Consider the following 18405-nt stretch of genomic DNA (forward strand, 5'->3'; position numbering starts at 1 on the left):
TATATAACGAACGTTAGATATAACATCAAAATATCTATTTTTGTTAAGTATAACGTTATTTAAGTATAATATCATTGTATATAACGATCATTATGTATAACGTTCATAATATCTCAGATGTATAATGTATATTACTCAATACATCTAACACCAAAATGCATAATGCTCGTATAGATTAACATAACCTACTTTTCTGGCAGTAGTTTGTTTTCTGTAGGGGTCGCAGTTCTAACCTAACCTAACCTACTTTTCTGGCAGCAGTTTGTTTATTGGAGAGGTCGCAGTTCTAACTAACCTAAACCTACTTTTCTGGCAGCAGTTTGTTTTCTGTAGGGGTCGCAGTTCTAACCTAACCTAACCTAACGTACTTTTCTGACAGCAGTTTGTTTTCAGTAGGGGTCGCAGTTCTAACCTAACCTAACCTACTTTTCTGGCGGCAGTTTGTTTTTTGTAGAGGTCGCAGTTCTAACCTAACCTAACCTACTTTTCTGGCAGCAGTTTGTTTTCTGTAGGGCTCGCAGTTCTAACCTAACCTAACCTACTTTTCTGACAGCAATTTGTTTTATGTAGGGGTCGCAGTTCTAACCTAACCTACTTTTCTGGCAGCAGTTTGTTTTCTGTAGAGGTCGCAGTTCTAACCTAACCTAAACTACTTTTCTGTAGGGGTCGCAGTTCTAACCTAACCTAACCTACTTTTCTGGCAACAGCTTGTTTTGTATAGGGGTAGCAGTTATAACCTATTTACTTAGTATATGTACATACGCTATTATATTTTATAATCATTATACTAAAAGATAGTATATACTATGATCGATATACGTTATGTATGTTATATAAACTGAATTTATAATATTTGAGTGTTATATAAAAAATCATTATACAAAATGAGTATTATTTTAACTAACCGTTATTCCTAATAAAAATATTGATTTTGATGTTATAGCAAACGTTCATTATATCTTATGAACGTTATTAATATGAAATTATATATTATGTAGTTATATCTCGTGGGACGCACCCCATGATCTTTGACCTTGAATAACTTCCGACGCGCACACGATATATGCGTTGACTTTTAGTAGTACATTTAATTCCTCATTACAAAGGTGTATACGAGTTTCCAGCTTATTATCTCTCATTCCGAGGTTGACCCCCTTTTTAGGCTTAAAATAACTGGCCAGGCGTATATTAGGTATTAAATATACGAGTAAATTTTAGCATGAACAACTAATCAACGAAAATAACTCGAGATTTGACTTAATTACATATATGAGTCTAAAAAACACAGTCAAGTCTTCGAAGAGGAGTCAGAGGACTCAAAGGACTTGACCAACACTAGCAAGAATCTACAGCTACCTTACCTTACATAACAAGCGGAAGCAACATTCTAAAATCATTTGATTGTGTACTGTATTTCCATGTAATAAAGCCCAAATTCAATTCTTTACCAATGTTACTTGGTATGCGTGGGACAGATGATACACTTAATTAATGAAATAATTCTGGGTACAAAAACGTGTTCAAAATGTAAAGTTTAAAACGAAGGAAGGATTGTTTACAGGAAGCGGGAATTATCTTATTTATATTCTGTCCTTATCCCGCCTCCTAAATATGGTAAGTGTTTGTAACTACGATCTGTGGATCATGTGCAATTCTGCCAAAAATAGATAAAATAACCATACAATTATTCAATCCTTGCGTTGCGACCGCGAACGCTACACAGAGTTCGAACCATTGTTGTGTGAAAATAAAATGATTTCGATAGCATCCGTAGAATCGATTCGTTTAAAATAACAAAAGCTTTTCAATTTCCGTGGGTACTTATTTATTTTATTCCTTTTTGGACTCCCGTATAAAAAAGTGTATCAAGAACCCCCGTATTGCAAATATGTTATACTGTGTTATTCTCAATGTACAGTCAGCATCAATGGTAGCGTTTAAAATAATGCGCCAGAAGCATCTGCCACATTTAACCTTTATTTTTGATATTATTTTAGGACGTTCTTACACAAATTAACTAATGCAGAAATCGCGAAAAATAATTGGCTGTTTCATATATTGCGGCTAATGTGATGCCGCTGACTTCTATGGACAGCCAACATTTTCGCGAATTCGACATTGGACCCATAGTAAAAGTTTAGTATGGTCTAATATAAAGTCACGCTATGGCTGGTGGTTAAAATTTGACCCTGTATTTAGCTCTCACAAGTTCACAACCCTAAAATTGTATACAGAACACAGCCGCAGCCGCAATGGAATCAACATTTACGAAAACTCACAAAGTTCTAATCAAAGTTCTAATCCCTTACCAGGGCGGCTACTGGAAATCGAAATCCGAAGTTTATATTCATCTCTATCGTACATTATTCGAGTGACTAAGACAGAGATAGTTTTCGAATATTTGTTCGTGATACTCGACGCGGTTGAATTTGCTTGAAGAGAAGGTTTTTGTACTGGTGTAATGCCTTGATAATCTATTTAGCGTTAAGGCGTAGGTAGTTCTAAATTTGGATACTGAATGACTGATAATGAGTGAAATGCTGTATTTATACGCAAAAGCGATTTAAGAAAAAGGTGTAAAAATAACTTACAACACTGAGGCACTGTACGGATGTCGCAAATTCTTTGACTGTTCTATACTATATGTTCAGGTACCTAATGATAATCGTTAAACTATATTCTTACTAGCTACCCCCCCCCGTCTTCGCATGGATTTACACAAAACCTTTAACATAAACAAATTATACACCCACCGAAACTTTCCTCAAGAGTCACTCTTGTTTTTTACGTGAAAATCGCATGAAAATCAATCCGTTCAACCTTTATTCGATACTAACCCGAAGCGTAACACAAACGATACTTTACAATAAGAACAAATGATAATAATGTAAATTATGTTCACATATAATTAGTCTCGTAAAACTGGTAAAGTCACCTGCAATAATATGTAATACAACACAACGAAGGCCGCAGAAATTCTGACACGATCTTATTATATAATAAATAATAATAAAGTAAAGTTGGCACAGTGGTAACAGCCACTGGGTAGGAAGCGGCGCACACCTCTCGACACCCCTGAGCCGCTCACACCGATATTGCTCCTGGTCGTCTTCGCGACGGCACTTTCAGGGGCCCATAGCTAGTCAGTGGCAAGTCAGCGCCTGCCTCGATAACGTGTAAAACATTGTTATGGCAGGTGTCGACCTCTCTACAATAGCCCAGTCTCATTGTCCACCCAAACTTCAATCTATAGACCGGTATACTGTTCACTTTTTCTACAATAGTCCCAATGCTGCAATGCCTGCTGAGACCGGTTTATGGGTGTCTATTGTTGCGCCTGTGAACGGATTCCAGCAGGCGTTTTACATGACATTAACCGAGGTTAATACCCACCCATACAACCATTTTCAGTCGCCGTTAAGACACGGTGTAGACACATCTTGTGTCGACACCGTCTGTTTCGGTCACAATTCCAGTCGCAGAGTCGTCGCCGTGTCGACACAGTTACCAGAAATGGGGAAGGGTCGACACATACATATTTACATACAAAGTGTCGTCGCCGTGTGCACACATTGTTACCAGTTTGCGACTACTTTATCCCAAAATCATTCGTTCATTCGTTCATTTTGTTCCTGTCAAATGGAAACTGTCAAATGGAAAAATACTTAAATGAAAATAGGTGACATTAATACGCCATATCTAAAACGGATTACAAGACGTAATTATTTATTGTTTGAATTTATATTACAATAAGACTTACATTACTATGGGGAATTCGAGTGATTTGATAAAGTAAGTGTAATATAATCAACGCGCCACCACATTGTTTTAGTTTAGCCGGCAATGAAATTGTTTACTTCTCAGTGCCTGTGTTCATAACTATATTATTTGATGCATTTTTAGTACTTCGATGCGTATACTATACAAAAATAACGGAATAAATAACAGAAATAACGCTTTACATACAACTAAACTTGTTAATTATGATGTAAAAATATGGTTTAAGGCTGAGAAATATTCCAGTCAAAAAGTAGTCGCAATGTTTCGACTTTGTGTCGACTCTGTGTAGACACATGACACGCGCTGTCAAAAGTAGTAACAAAGTTACTGGATTTGCAAAATGGCTCCTTGTGTTCATTCGTTTTCAGATATTCTCAAAGTGTAAGTAAGAGCCATGCCGTGGTCAGAGATGGGCATTAATCGATTAACTGTTTATTCGACTAATTAATGGAATAAAAAAAGTTAATCTTTTTATACCGATTAATTTAGTCGACCTAACATAGATTGAAATTGAATTAATCTGAATATTAATCGAATAAATTATCGACTAAATCTCGATTGAAAGTTGACAGGGGGCCATTTTTGTACGTAAAAATAATAGAAATGTCTTGCGTGCAGATGGTAGCCAGACACTTTGTCATAAAAGTCGATTTATAGGTTTTAGGGCGTGCCGGTTTCGAAAATGATTTTGGAATCCAAGATGGCGGCTACGCATTTTATCACAAAAGTCGACATGGATGTCGTTTTATAGGTTTTAGGGTGTGCAGAATTCGAAAATGATGACCATTTTGGATTGGAGATGGACCATTATGACAAAGTGCACGGCAGACATCTTGGAATCCAAAATGGTCATCATTTTCGAATTCTGCACTCCCTAAAACCTATAAAACGATATCCATGACGACTTTTATGACAAAGTGCACGGCAGACATCTTGGATTCCAAACTGGTCATCATTTTCGAAATCGGCTCTTCCTAGAACCTATAAAACGATATTCATGACGACTTTTATGACAAAATGCGTAGCCGCTATCTTGGATTATAAAATGGTCATCATTTTCGAATTCTGCACTCCCTAAAACCTATAAATCGACATCCGTGACGACGCAAGTTATCTTTATTTTCAGATCCATCCAATTGCTACAGAATACAAAGGACAAAAAAAGAAGCAAGGAGGTAATGAGACAAGCAAAAATACGATGATTCCTCGACGCAATTGGGTGATTCTTAAATTGTGTCCAGATTTTTTTGTCATAAAAGTTTTTATTTTTCATATATAACTCTCACAAGTTCCGTGACATTTCGACCTTGTAATTGTTTAAATGTTTTTGTTTATCTATGAGGATCTCACTAGAATAATATAATCAAGGTATGTTTATGTTTGATGATTGAAATAGTAACCTAAAAAAAATATATATTTGTGTCTTATATTCCTGCCGAAGACTTTTATTTTTCCTTTTCCTTCTACACAAGTTAGGCCAAGTAATAAGAATTTAGGGCTCTCAATTTTATCTTGACTTCTACATCAAGAAAAACCTACGAGGCCATGTTTGGTGTCGTTTTCGTATAAATTCGCAGTACCAAGTTATGGTATCACATTGACACCATTCCGAAGTAAAAACATATAAACTTATTAAAATACTTTCTTTTAAACTCCTCTTCACGCTTAAACTGCTGAACAGATTTAATTTAAATTTGGTACACATATATTTTGAGTCCCGAGACAGGACATAATAAGTTATCTCAAAAATCATCCTTTAAAGGTGTGAAATGTGATGTAGGGGGGAATTCAGAATTGAATTCTTGAAGTTAATACTGTTTAAGTTTAGGTTTGAAGTCATGTTTTTTATCATTTTCAACTAAATCAAAGATGTAGACTATCCCAAATTTCATATAAATCGGTTAAGCGGTTATTGATTTCCCGTACAAATTTCCACGCCACTTTTCACACCTATATGTCCTGTTCCGGGACGCAAACTATTTCTATACCAAATTTCAACGAAATCGGTTCAGCGGTTAAGCGTCAAGAGGAGTTTAAAAAAAACCGGCCAAGTGCGAGTCGGACTCGCGTATTAAGGGTTCCGTACATTAAGTACGACTCGCGCTTGACTGCACATTTCTAATAGGTTTTCCTGTCATCTATAGGTAAATAACTATTTTGTGTAAGACCCAGTAGTTTCGGAGATATAGTGGGGGGAATGGTCATTTTTTGGGTATAAAATTAATTTGTTTACGTTACATGTCCGTCTTTGGGTCCCTAATTTACATATATGTACCAAATTTCAACTTAATTGGTTCAGTAGTTTCCGAGAAAATAGGCTGTGACAGACGGACAGACATACAGACGCACGAGTGATCCTATAAGGGTTCCGTGTTTTCCTTTTCAGGTACGAAACCCTAAAAAGATTTTTTTTAATATTGTGGAGTATATGTCAATGTGATACCATAAATAAAATCGGCCAAATCGGTTATGGTGCAGCCTGTGGGCGAACTACACTCCGAAAGCCTACAACACCCTCCGTGTGCAGTTTAACAATGCGTTCAGGGCGCTGATGGGGCTGCCTCGCTACTGCAGCGCGTCGGGCATGTTCGCGGAGGCGCGCACGGCGTGTTTCTCCGCGAGCATGCGCGCGCGCGGTGCCGCCTTGGTCCGTAGGGTGCGAGCTAGCCCCAATGCCGTCCTGGCCATGATTGCCGACAGAGTCGACTGCCCCTACATGCGGCATTGTTGCGACCGGCATGTTTTAAAATAATGTTTGTTGTGCTGTGAGTAGTATTTAGAATATATAGTGTATGTTAATGTTATTTATTTTGTTTAATATAATTTTAATGTAATTGTATATTATTGTGATTATGAGTCCTCGTTACTCGAAATAAATGTTTTTTTTTTTTATTTTTTTTTTTATTTTTTTTTATAAATGGATTCAGCACCCCAGATTTATACGAAAACGATACCAAACACGGCCTAGCACCTTCACTGATGTAGATTTATCAAGATAAAATTGAGAGCCCTAAATAAACTTTCAAGAGCGGATATCTCAAAAACTATTCACCATATCGAAAAAATTGACGAAATAAACTTGTAACAAATTATTTTTAATTTTGTACAAGTGGCCATGTCGCTAAGATGCATAGTTTTCGAGATATAATCGAAAAACCGGAAAATGGGACCTTCAAAGCCCCCTCTCTCCCCCCCGCTCAAGGGCTACTACGGCCGGGGACTTTTGATATGTTCACCTCCTAACTTGTCCAAACCAAGTTACGGAGTCAAAAATTGTGTTCCGAGCATTTCCCTCTACAACTTTTTTGAGCATTCGTTGCCTGACCTAAGTAGCGTATTGCATTTCTTTAAAAACTTTTCTGTAAAAGGTTGACGGGTGTTGGGTGTTTATATGGTTTTGGTCGATTATTATGACTTACTAGAATTACGAGCACACGAGTCACTAATAGTAGTTTGACAAACCTTGGTTTTCAAGAGGTATTTTATATTGACATTTGCTGTCACAAATTTGCTGTCAGATTTGGTCACAAACCGCACGCAAAGTGCAGACAATGTGTCGACACCTTGTTACGGAAAAGTGTACACACGGCGACGGCACTTAGTTTCGAAACAATTCTAGAAACATTGTGTGCACTCTGTTACGACACATCTGACATTTAGTTACCACTTTGATGATTCTGCGACCGGAATGGTTATATGGGCAGGGCAATATTGGCGCTTTTGATTTTTCTTTTATTTCTATATGAGTTCAAAACTCGTTGTAATTGTACAAGTACACGGGAACTTACGAGGAGCTCTCCAAGGGGCCTCTACGTTGGATCTATATCCCCACGCAAGCCTATCAAAAGACCGGGATTTATAGGCCCGTGAAATCCAAGGAGATAAAGTAACATATTATTGCAGGTGACTGTACATGAGTACGCATCCCATGCTTTGCACCTGTGTAAAAAAATAGTGATATTTAAGGATGTTTACAATGTACAAACAGAGTAAATTATATGTTATATCAAGTGTAGTGAATTTAAAGTGTTGGTAATTTTCAGCATTATGTTTTCTGCCTTCGACGACGTTATACTTACATGTTCATCGCGGCCATAATAACTGTAACTGCTGTAAGTACTTACCTAATCATTTTCAGTACCACTTAATTAATTCTAAAAGGTATATAGATAAAAAATAAAAACTGCTTTGGAACCAAACCAGTTGGGGATATAAATAAAATATTAAAAATTCAAATGATAATGAGTGTCGTGTCTGGTTTGAAAGGACAGATGACAGTCGCTATCGTAAAAAAAACTAGTGCTAGTTACCAAGCGGATCCCAGGCTCCCATGAGCCGTGGCATAAAAGCCGGGATAACGCAAGGAAGATGATGATGATGATGTACTTAAAATATTGTTGTGTGCGTTTCCGCTATCTTTTTCTTCTTTAAAAAAAAAGATCTTGAATCAAATTTATGGATGAATTATTAGTAGGTAGGTATTACGAATAAACTTCGATATTTCCTTGCTACTTTGCTATGTACTTACATTTAATTCACCAAGAATTTTAGATAGTAGTAGCAGTAGCCTACATTCTTCAGAAAACTGTAATGTACTCGTAACTCCTGAAAAATAAGATTTCGGCTTTTTGTACACAAGAAATAATAGGCTACTTACTATACTAAAATCATATTTCCAAAAAATCGCATAAATTCATACGAGTTCGTTCGGTCTTTTACTAATCTTAAGTAAAATTTACTTAATTTTTTTTTATTCAGACAATCAACATCTAAATCTCTGCACGGAACCAAAATCAAAACTTGTTTTCTAGAGGTTTCACAAAACCTTTCTAATTAAATCCACGGTTAAGGTTATCTCGGGCTATATTTAAGTCTCATCACAGCCCTAAAGTCGCAGGAGAATTAACATTCCGCTCGCAAATTTTAAGAGGAGAGAGGAGTGGCCATTTTTCCATACAAACCTACTCAACTCTTCCCTCTTGACCCTAGAGCAATGATTTTTTTAACACAGATTCATATTATCAATATCTGTGTCGGACTGTTTCCTTTTATGATATAGTTTTTTACCGCTAGAGCACTTCAAACATCGCTGAAAACGGTCTAATTGACTGGGCCGCAAAGAAAAGCATGGTGTTCAAAACTGATATCAATTAGCCCAAAAAGCAAAATGGCCGACACAGATAATTTCATTACCATTTCATAATCTCGTTACCATTGGTTAAGTTTTAGAGGAGGAAACAGTCGCATAAGAAACCTCAGTTTTTGAGATTTTTACGCAGGATATTTCGTCTAAGCTGTAGTTGTCCTTATCGTACTAATTTTAATTTTAGGGTCTTTCAGCGCGACGGATATATTCACCTATGACCTAAATTATTATCAAACTGAGAAGGGTCTCAGCTCCCCTATCATCTTAAGTACCTAAACCAAGTTCTAATCCGTCGCATTACCGCGAGAATTGTAATTCTCTGAAAGTTTTTGTCCGTATCTATCTTGCATTATCAGACTAACAAAAGAAAGACAATTATCGAATTTATGTTCGTAGTATCCATTACCGTGTCCATTAATATAGGTACATTAAAAACCCTATTACGTCATAGTAATCATTAAACTAATTTTACGGTGCATTCTTGGCTAGACACCCGCGCGCCGCGAGCTAAACCTAGACCTAGGTTCTCCGAAACGTGTCTTGCGAGTGACTAAAACATGTAAGTTAAATCGTAAAATTCCTTTATTATCACTAGTAGTCACGATACCTTAACATCGATCTGAACAAATATGCTTTCTCCACACCAGCCTGTAAACGCTCCTTTATTCTTCAAAAACTACGTAATGAGAAAGTTGTATTTTATCCACAGAACGGCACAGACAATTTCATGCAAATTTTGAGGAGTAAAAATATTGATTTGGAATGACACACAAATTTTATTTTGTATTCGATTTGCACAGTTATTATTTTCGTCGCGTTGGTGGGGTGAAAAATGTTGTGTTTACACTCGGTGACAATTATATGAATCCACGTGTCTTGAAACCCTCGCAACGTTCGAAATCCACTATCGAACCACTTTTCGGTGAAAAAAATTTGGAATCTTTCTCTTCCTCGGGAAAACAACTTCAACCCTTCGTCAAGTAAGTATTTCCTTATTATTTTCGTACATTATGAGTTTAATTCCATATTACCATTTATTTGCTCTGTCTGCTATTACTATTACATACATCACGACATTTTGCAATAAAATCCAGTTGTCAAACCACGAGTATTTAGGTTTCATATTTCATACTCATATAATAAGTTAATAAGATATCTAAGCGTAGTTCCAATTAGCAATGTCCAAATTGCAGAACATCTCAAAATATTCGAAAATTCTGGAAACTGTCTTAAGAAAATTTTCATGCAAGTTTCCACTTAGAAACTTCCCGTTCAGATTAGGGATTATTACTATTTATTATTCAATGTTCGTAACTGTTGACGACGACTGTTTCATTTTCAGTCAGGGGTAACATGATTGCTCGCAGATTTGCTCGATGCTCTAAGCCGGTTAAAGTGGCACTTTTTAAGGCATATTGCCAATCTTTTTACGCGAGCAGTCTGTGGGTGACATACACCCGTAAGGCTGCCAATGTTCTGCGCATCCAATACAACAACATTTTCAGGATGCTGATGAAGCTGCCCCGGTTCTGTAGCGCATCTGGTATGTTCGCGGAGGCGCACACGGACGGGTTCCACGCCATCATCCGCAAGAAAGTGGCCTCCTTGCTCAGTCGCGTTCGAAGCAGCAGCAACAGCATCCTGGGACTGTTTGCGTATAGGTTTGACTGTCCCACTTATAACAAATGGAGGCAAACAATGCCGGGGCTTGTGTAAAATATATTAATTTATTTAGTTGTTATTTTAATTGTTATTAGTTTTTACTTTTTTGTATACTAACATAGACTAAGGCATTGTTACTAACAACTTTTTATGGGCCACAGGCCTGAAATAAAGGAATATTTAATTTAATTTAATTTACCATTTGTACGTGGTGGTTGATTCAAATGTCATAGGCGTCATAGCAATCGAAACTAACTGTAAAAAAGATACGTGCAGAAAAAAATACCGAGAAAATTCATGGGAACTTATAAATTTTGAAAATACACTTTGGCTCATTTCTAGTTCGAATACTTATTTTAACAGCTTTTGTCTTACCATTAATTATTCCAAGCAATTTGATTAATCCAAGACGGAATTCCTTCAATTTCGTTAATCTCGGGATAAAGCCTGCCAATAGACGCCCCGCCCTTGTTACATTAGACGAGAAATATTACGCTAATTGTCTGCCTCGAATCCATCAAGACGAGATTGCCGAACGATGAAACGTTTAAACTGAGAGCTAGGCTCGGGAAAAGGACCTTATGTTAGTAAGATTTTTCTAACACAATGTCATATTGTTATAGAAATAAATAAATGAAAAATGAATGAATGAATGAATGAATGAATGTATTGTGCTTCGTCCCCGCAGAGTAGAATGATATTTTTCCTTCATAAAGCTATCATATGAAGGACATAAACATATCGGTATGTATAAGTAAAAATGTATCGGGAATACAGATGTTACTAAGAGTCGTATGAATGACTATTTCCATAGATTACTTAAATTCCTAAAGATTATCATATTGGCTATGCCCCCAGGGACTCCAAACTTTCTACCGAATTTCATCTAAGCCGCTGAACCGATTAGATAAAATGACAGACATAGTTACTTTCGCATTTATAATATGAAATATAGGTAGTAAGAATATTATACGAAGAACTACGATAGAGGTAATATTTGTAAACTTATGTAGTTAAAATAACTATTCACACACTTCATATACACAAACATAAAACCTACCTTTCGATACTCGTATATAAAGTTACCTGTTACTCACCGACTCGATCAGCCGAGCAGCAATGTAAACAATCCTGGCCTCCCCAGATGCCACACAATCAACTCCTTCCGGCCCTAGGGGGTAAAATTGAAGATTACATAACAAAATTGCAGATATTCCACTGCCCTGCTAAATCAATTAGCGGTGTCTAAAATTATAATTGAGTCGCTTAACTTCAAACTCGGGTAAATCCATCTGTCAGATTATGCGATTTTGGTATTAAGAAAAGGTAATAAATAGGGTAGATATTTGCTGAGAGGGTCGAATGGATTTACCCGAGTTCGAAGTTAAGCGACACAATTCAATGCAAACATATACCTTAAATTCTTTAACTGATCATTCAATTGTATAAATCACTTGTGTTTTAGGTACCGCTATTGGGGTTAGGATTAGGATTGGATAGCTACATCGCTGGCGTGGTCTGAATCCGAATGGTACCTTTACTCAAATTGATTAGCGCTGTAGCTATATGTTTACATACCCTGAATACACGTAACCTACGTAACCTAAATTAAAATTTAAACAGACTCTGTCTGGGAACCAGAGCCAATAAACATTCCATTTTTATTTAAAAAAGCGACTGTTAACTTTCCAATCCATATTAGGGCCGATACAGACGGACTGCAACCCAACTGCAATTTGTATCGGAACTGCACGCCGATTGCTCGCCAACTGAAACTTCGGCGTGCAGTGTCCATACAAGTTGCAGTCTGTCTGTACCGGCCCTTAGATACATTAGACATAAGACATTATAAGATACACGACTTGTGAATATATCATTCACTTATTAATTCATTCATAACTAAGAGAAAGTGGTGTATCTGATTTATAAGTTATTAAATCTACGCCAAAAGGGGAAAACGGGAGCGCAGGTGATAGCGGCCACTGATTACGAAATAAGACGATTTGTGGCCGCAAATAATAGAGTTGGGAAATGGCCTGAAAATAACAGTTTCAGGATTAGTTCGTAAACGATGCAGATCGTATCGGGTTGATTGGTGCGCCTGTTTCCGGTTGAGAGGGGGCGCGAAGCCAGGAAATTAGACGGGGATAAAAGATATAGCGCGTCGTACGAGACTTGCGACGGAAGAAATGGCCATCGCGTGGTTTTTACCTTTTATCGAAATTACTCTGAAAATATACTTCTGTTTAAAATTTTGCTGCTCAGATCATTCGGCTATATTACTTAAAATTATACTGTTATGTTATGCAGGGCAACAATTTATGCAACTGAAAGTAAGTAAGTAAGTAAATATTCTTTTCTCAAAAATGGACGGCAACGTCGACTTTGCCGTTTAAAAAATAGGTTGCGAAGCGCGTAGTTTATGGTCAGTCAAAAATTAAAAAGTTAAAAACATTGCAGGCTCGATTTTGGGACTGCAATGTTGCATACAAATTCCATTATTTGTCGAGTTCCAAACTTTTTAAAAGTTGAAATGGCCATATCAAATGAAGGCACAGGCCCATTAAACAGCCAAACAGATGATTAGTACCGCGACTATTTAGCTGTCTCAAATAGGTTGGCGTATTTTCGGCAGAAAAATACACTTCTATTTTTTTATTAAAAAAATAAAAAGGCGGCAAAGCTAATTTTTTCAATTGTTTCTACTTTTTTCTGTGAAAATATATACTTAAGAAAGTTGTTTTTGTAAAATATTTTTATGATATTTATATTTCTTGCACCATTTTTGAGAAAAGCACTATATATGACTCGGCTGGAAGGCTACTTGCTGGCTTCGGATTCAGTTAAACGGACTCCCAAGGTCGTCCGTTTAAAACGAATCCTCAGCCTGCAAGTAGCTACTTCCGAGCCTCGACAATAATGTACTATTATTGCACCAATAATTATACATTTTACATACATGTAAATCTACAAAGAAATTTTAACGGAAAAATAGAACCCGGTAACAACAGGAGGTCTTATCGCTAAAGAGCGATCTCTTCCAGACAACCTTTGGGTAGCAGGAAATGTAGAACTCAAACAAAAGTCAACAGGTAGTGCACGGAGCGAAATATGGAGACTATTAAACACAAACACACATATTACATACTACTTATATTAGTATTACAATAAAACCTAATACACAAATAAATATACAATATACATAATATATATTTATACTTACATATATACAATATATAAAATGGCAACTTAAGGCAGAGATAAAAAGTATACTTTCAGCTGACTTTTGAAAATAATGATTTGTTTTTTCTATCGAGCAAACTTTAACCTTTTTTAAGGTTTTGGTCGAAGTCTGCTCCTGCAATATGATAGTCTAGTTTCCGTGTAAAATCTTCATGGCATTTGCAGTTGATTAAAACGTGTATAATAAATTCAATAGCGTTAGAGTGAGCTACAACGATTTTGATAGCACACGCAGTGCAAGTGTTATTTATACGTCATCATTTCATAGAAACAAAAATAAAATATAGTAATAAAAATACCTATAGGAAAAAAATATTTTGATAAATAAAAAAAAAGTAAAGATAATCTGATTGAATTTAAATTCAATTTATATAGATCAAATGAAGACAATCAGAATAATGGTCCGGTTTGAGGCCCATCTATCTGCGTCAGGTGAATTGTAGGTACTAATGCTGAAGGGTTGAGTGCTACATCGTTACGGGATAATTTATCTTCAGAGAAGTACTACTCTTTAAGTACCTACTAATGTTTCCTTGCGTTGCAATTACGAGTATATTATTGTATTTTGTGTGAAATGTGGTAAGGTACCCTGATTTCAACATCTAGCGCATAGGTATATATTGCGCTTTTGTTAAGTAACTAGGTCTCGTATAAATGAGACATGACACATATCTAAACTTTTGAACTTGGATGTCGCAGGGCATATCGCTCGCACATGTATGTCACTACACCTTTACGGTTACCATCAGTTTGTCACTGACATAAACGCCGTCGAGAACGTAATTTACTTTCTATACATCTCGCTCACACTCGCATATTAGTGCAAACGGGACGTATAGAAAGTAAATTACGTTCTCGACGGCGTTTATGTCAGTGACAAACTGATGGTAACCGTACTTATATAAAGTCCACCGCCGCGTCTGTCTGTTTGTGTTTATGTATGTTCGCGGTAAACTCGAAACGGATTTTCATGCGGTTTTCACCTATCAATAGAGTAGGTAATTCTTGAGGAAGGCTTAGGTTTATAATTTGTTAAGGTTTCGTGTAATCCGTGTGAAGCCAGGGCGGGTCGCTAGTAGGTATACGATAAACAAGGGAGGGTTGTGTCAAACTGACATTAATTTATTGCAGAAGTAAAATTACGGAAAGACCTCTTTCACGAATCAAAAAGCTTTTGTAGGTAATAAATAAATATCTGGGGACAATCTTACACGGATCAACCTAGCCCCAAACTAAGCAAAGCTTGTACTATGGGTACTGGGTTTTGTACGCGAAAGATGACGTTTTAGCGGTGATTAGCGTTATTTATTCCAGCAAAAACTGTTTGACACGGAATATTGATAAATTGCAGGGCAAAGGGTTGTGAATGATGGATCGGAGCCGAAAAACTCCGTTTTTATTATATTAAATAATCCGAGCCCTGATAAAAATACTGAAATATTTGCGTAAAGATGTGGGTCTCGGCCTCTCTGCCCGATTCGAACTTTAAGATACGTTAGTTAACAGATCTAGAAACGATATGGATTAGATGACTCAGTGTCAAAAGTGACGTTTTTGTTTGAAGAAACGTCACATTTGACACTGACATATCTAATCCATATCGTTTCTAGATCTATTAACCCCTTACTGCATATAATAAAAAATATTTGTTGAAATTTGAACTTTAATAGCTGTCAATAGAGTTAAATATCATATCCGCCATATATGGCTTCGTATGCGGTAAGGGGTTAACTGACGTAGGTATCTTAAAGTTGGAATCGGGCCGTCTGTCCGTCCGTCACTCAAACGGTAGCAATGGGCATATAGGGCGGGTCACTCGTGTATGGAGAAAAAAAAAGTATTAGTTATCCTTCGGGCACAGTTACAAAAAGTTGCGTAATAATGCCAATAAACAGTATTTCAAATAATTCTGTAATCAGAATTCATTTTCTGCCTCCGGATCCATTGCAAAGTTTTCATATAAATATTGTTATATTTTGTATGGTCTGCGGAGTATATTTATGTATCGTCTCTTTATTCAAACTTTAGCTAAAAATGTATAATATTATTAGCTCTAAATAGCATGGTAAAGGTTCAGAGCCAATAAAAAAATAAAAAAGTACTCAAAAAGAAACATTTTTTTTTCATAATGTCCACACATTTAACAAAAACTTTGACTAAAATCCGGAGGCAGTAAAATTAAAGCTAAAAATAAAATAATAATACGTGCAATAATTAATTACCAAATGGCACCTTTTTTTAAATGGGGTGAGAGAAACGATTACCAAGTAAGTGAATATCTTAAAATATGTAGTTCGAAATTAAAAGAGATTGATTTTCCAGTTCAGTGTCAAGAATGCAGTGGGAGTTACTGTGGCAATGTGTCCCATAGGCAGTTAATCGACAAACTTTATAAGGAGACCATAGAGGCCCTATGTCATGCTGCCGCAGTGACGCACATAGCGAAAAAGAGTGTGGGGAGGCGCCGGTTGGCTGGCTGGAACAAGCACGTGAGCGAGGCTCACAGGTACGCGAAGCTTAAACTAGTAACATGGGAGTGGCACGGGAAACCGCACACAGGCTCGGTGTACACTGAAATGATAGAGGCTCGTAAAGTTTTTAAAGGAAGGCTGAAGTGGTGTCAGAACCACCAGGACCAAATCAAAATGGACCGATTGGCGTCTCATCACTCTGGCGGTGACTTTGCGAGCTTCTGGAAAGCTACAAACAAACTAAACCCTAAAGGCGGCGTACCTGTGAGTGTTGATGGTATTTCCAATCCCAGGGAAATAGCAGACTTGTTCAAGGACAAATTTACACTTAGTTCTCCCTTGGGTCCCGCGTGTAGGGCTTTCGGGGCTGAGTCGCAGAAAGGTGAGTTGTCTATTTTTATCTATGCTAAAGATATTTCTAAAGTGGTTAAAAACATGACAAAAGGTAAGTCACCTGGACGCGACGGTTTAAGCATCGAACACCTGAGGCACGCGGGCCCTCATCTACCTCGTGTGCTGTCTCTGCTGCTCAACCTGTGCCTTAGCCACTCTTATCTGCCGCCTGAGTTGTTGGAGACTTTGGTGGTGCCCGTTATTAAGAACCGGACAGGTGATGCTTCGGATGGGTCCAATTACAGGCCTATCTCCCTGGCTACTATTGTGGCTAAGGTGTTTGACAGTGTGCTTAACTCATATTTGAGAACCTATATTAAACTGCATGACAGTCAGTTCGGATTTCGACCTGGGCTGTCAACAGAAGCAGCAATCCTTGGCTTAAAGCACACTGTCAAATACTACACAGATAGAAAGACGCCGATATACGCCTGTTTTTTGGACCTGTCCAAAGCTTTCGATCTCGTCTCTTACGACATCTTATGGCAGAAATTACAGAAGTCGAGGCTACCACCAGAGTTCATTCACCTTCTCAGACATTGGTATCTCAATCAAGAAAACCGTGTGAGGTGGGCGGGCGAGCTTACGGAACCGTATATAGGCTCGAATGTGGCGTACGACAAGGTGGGTTAAGTTCACCAATATTATTTAACTTATATGTGGACGCGCTGATCGAGCAGCTTAGCGGCGCTCATGTCGGCTGCCATGTTGATGGCGTATGCCTAAACAACATCAGGCAGACGACATGGTGCTGCTGGCGCCATCGATTGGCGCGCTCCGCAAACTTGTCTACATATGCGAGTCCTATGCTTCCTCACACGGTTTGATTTACAATGGTAAAAAGAGCGAGGTAATGGTTTTTAAGGCCGGTAGCAAATGTCCCTCACATGTGCCCCCAGTTCGACTCAATGGGACCGCTCTCGAGAGAGTCAGTAGGTTTAAATACTTAGGGCATATTGTTACCGACGACTTAAAGGATGATGAGGATATTGAGAGAGAGCGGAGAGCGTTATGTGTAAGGGCGAATATGCTGGCCCGAAGGTTTGCTAGATGTTCAAAAGCGGTAAAAATAACTCTGTTTAAGGCATTTTGTTCATCCTTTTACACAGGTAGCCTTTGGGTCAGCTATACCCAGAAAGCCTATAATGCTCTGCGAGTGGTGTACAACAACGCCTTTAGAGTGCTGGTTGGGCTGCCTAGGTTCTGCAGCGCTTCCGCCATGTTTGCGGAGGCTCGAACTGATGCGTTTGCAGCAATCATGCGCAAGAAAGCGGCCTCATTACTGCGTAGAACCAGGGATAGCACAAACAGCATTCTAAGGATGATTGCTGATCACGTTTGTTGTCCCATAATGATAAATTTAATTAAATTAATTAAGTCTAATATAACTTTTAAGTATTAATATAGTTTTTAAGCCTTATAATATGTAATACTAACACAATGGGATCTCTGTTATCTTCATTTAAATAAATAATTGAAATTGAAATTGAATTTAACTGTGTCCCCTATTAAATTAAAAAAAAGTAAAAATGACCCACCCTATGGGCAAGTCGCAGAACATTCTCAAAATACAGCCGCAAATAACTAGAAACTCATGAGAATGTCCTTATACAAGTTTCCACGTGGAAAATTCTCTTTCAGATTATAATAGGGATTATCTCTGAATGCACTAAACAGTTAACGACTGCTTCATCTGATATTTTCATCATA

Source organism: Cydia splendana, chromosome 13 (assembly GCF_910591565.1).
Source record: "Cydia splendana chromosome 13, ilCydSple1.2, whole genome shotgun sequence".
In the NCBI taxonomy this organism is placed as follows: Eukaryota; Metazoa; Arthropoda; class Insecta; order Lepidoptera; family Tortricidae; genus Cydia; species Cydia splendana.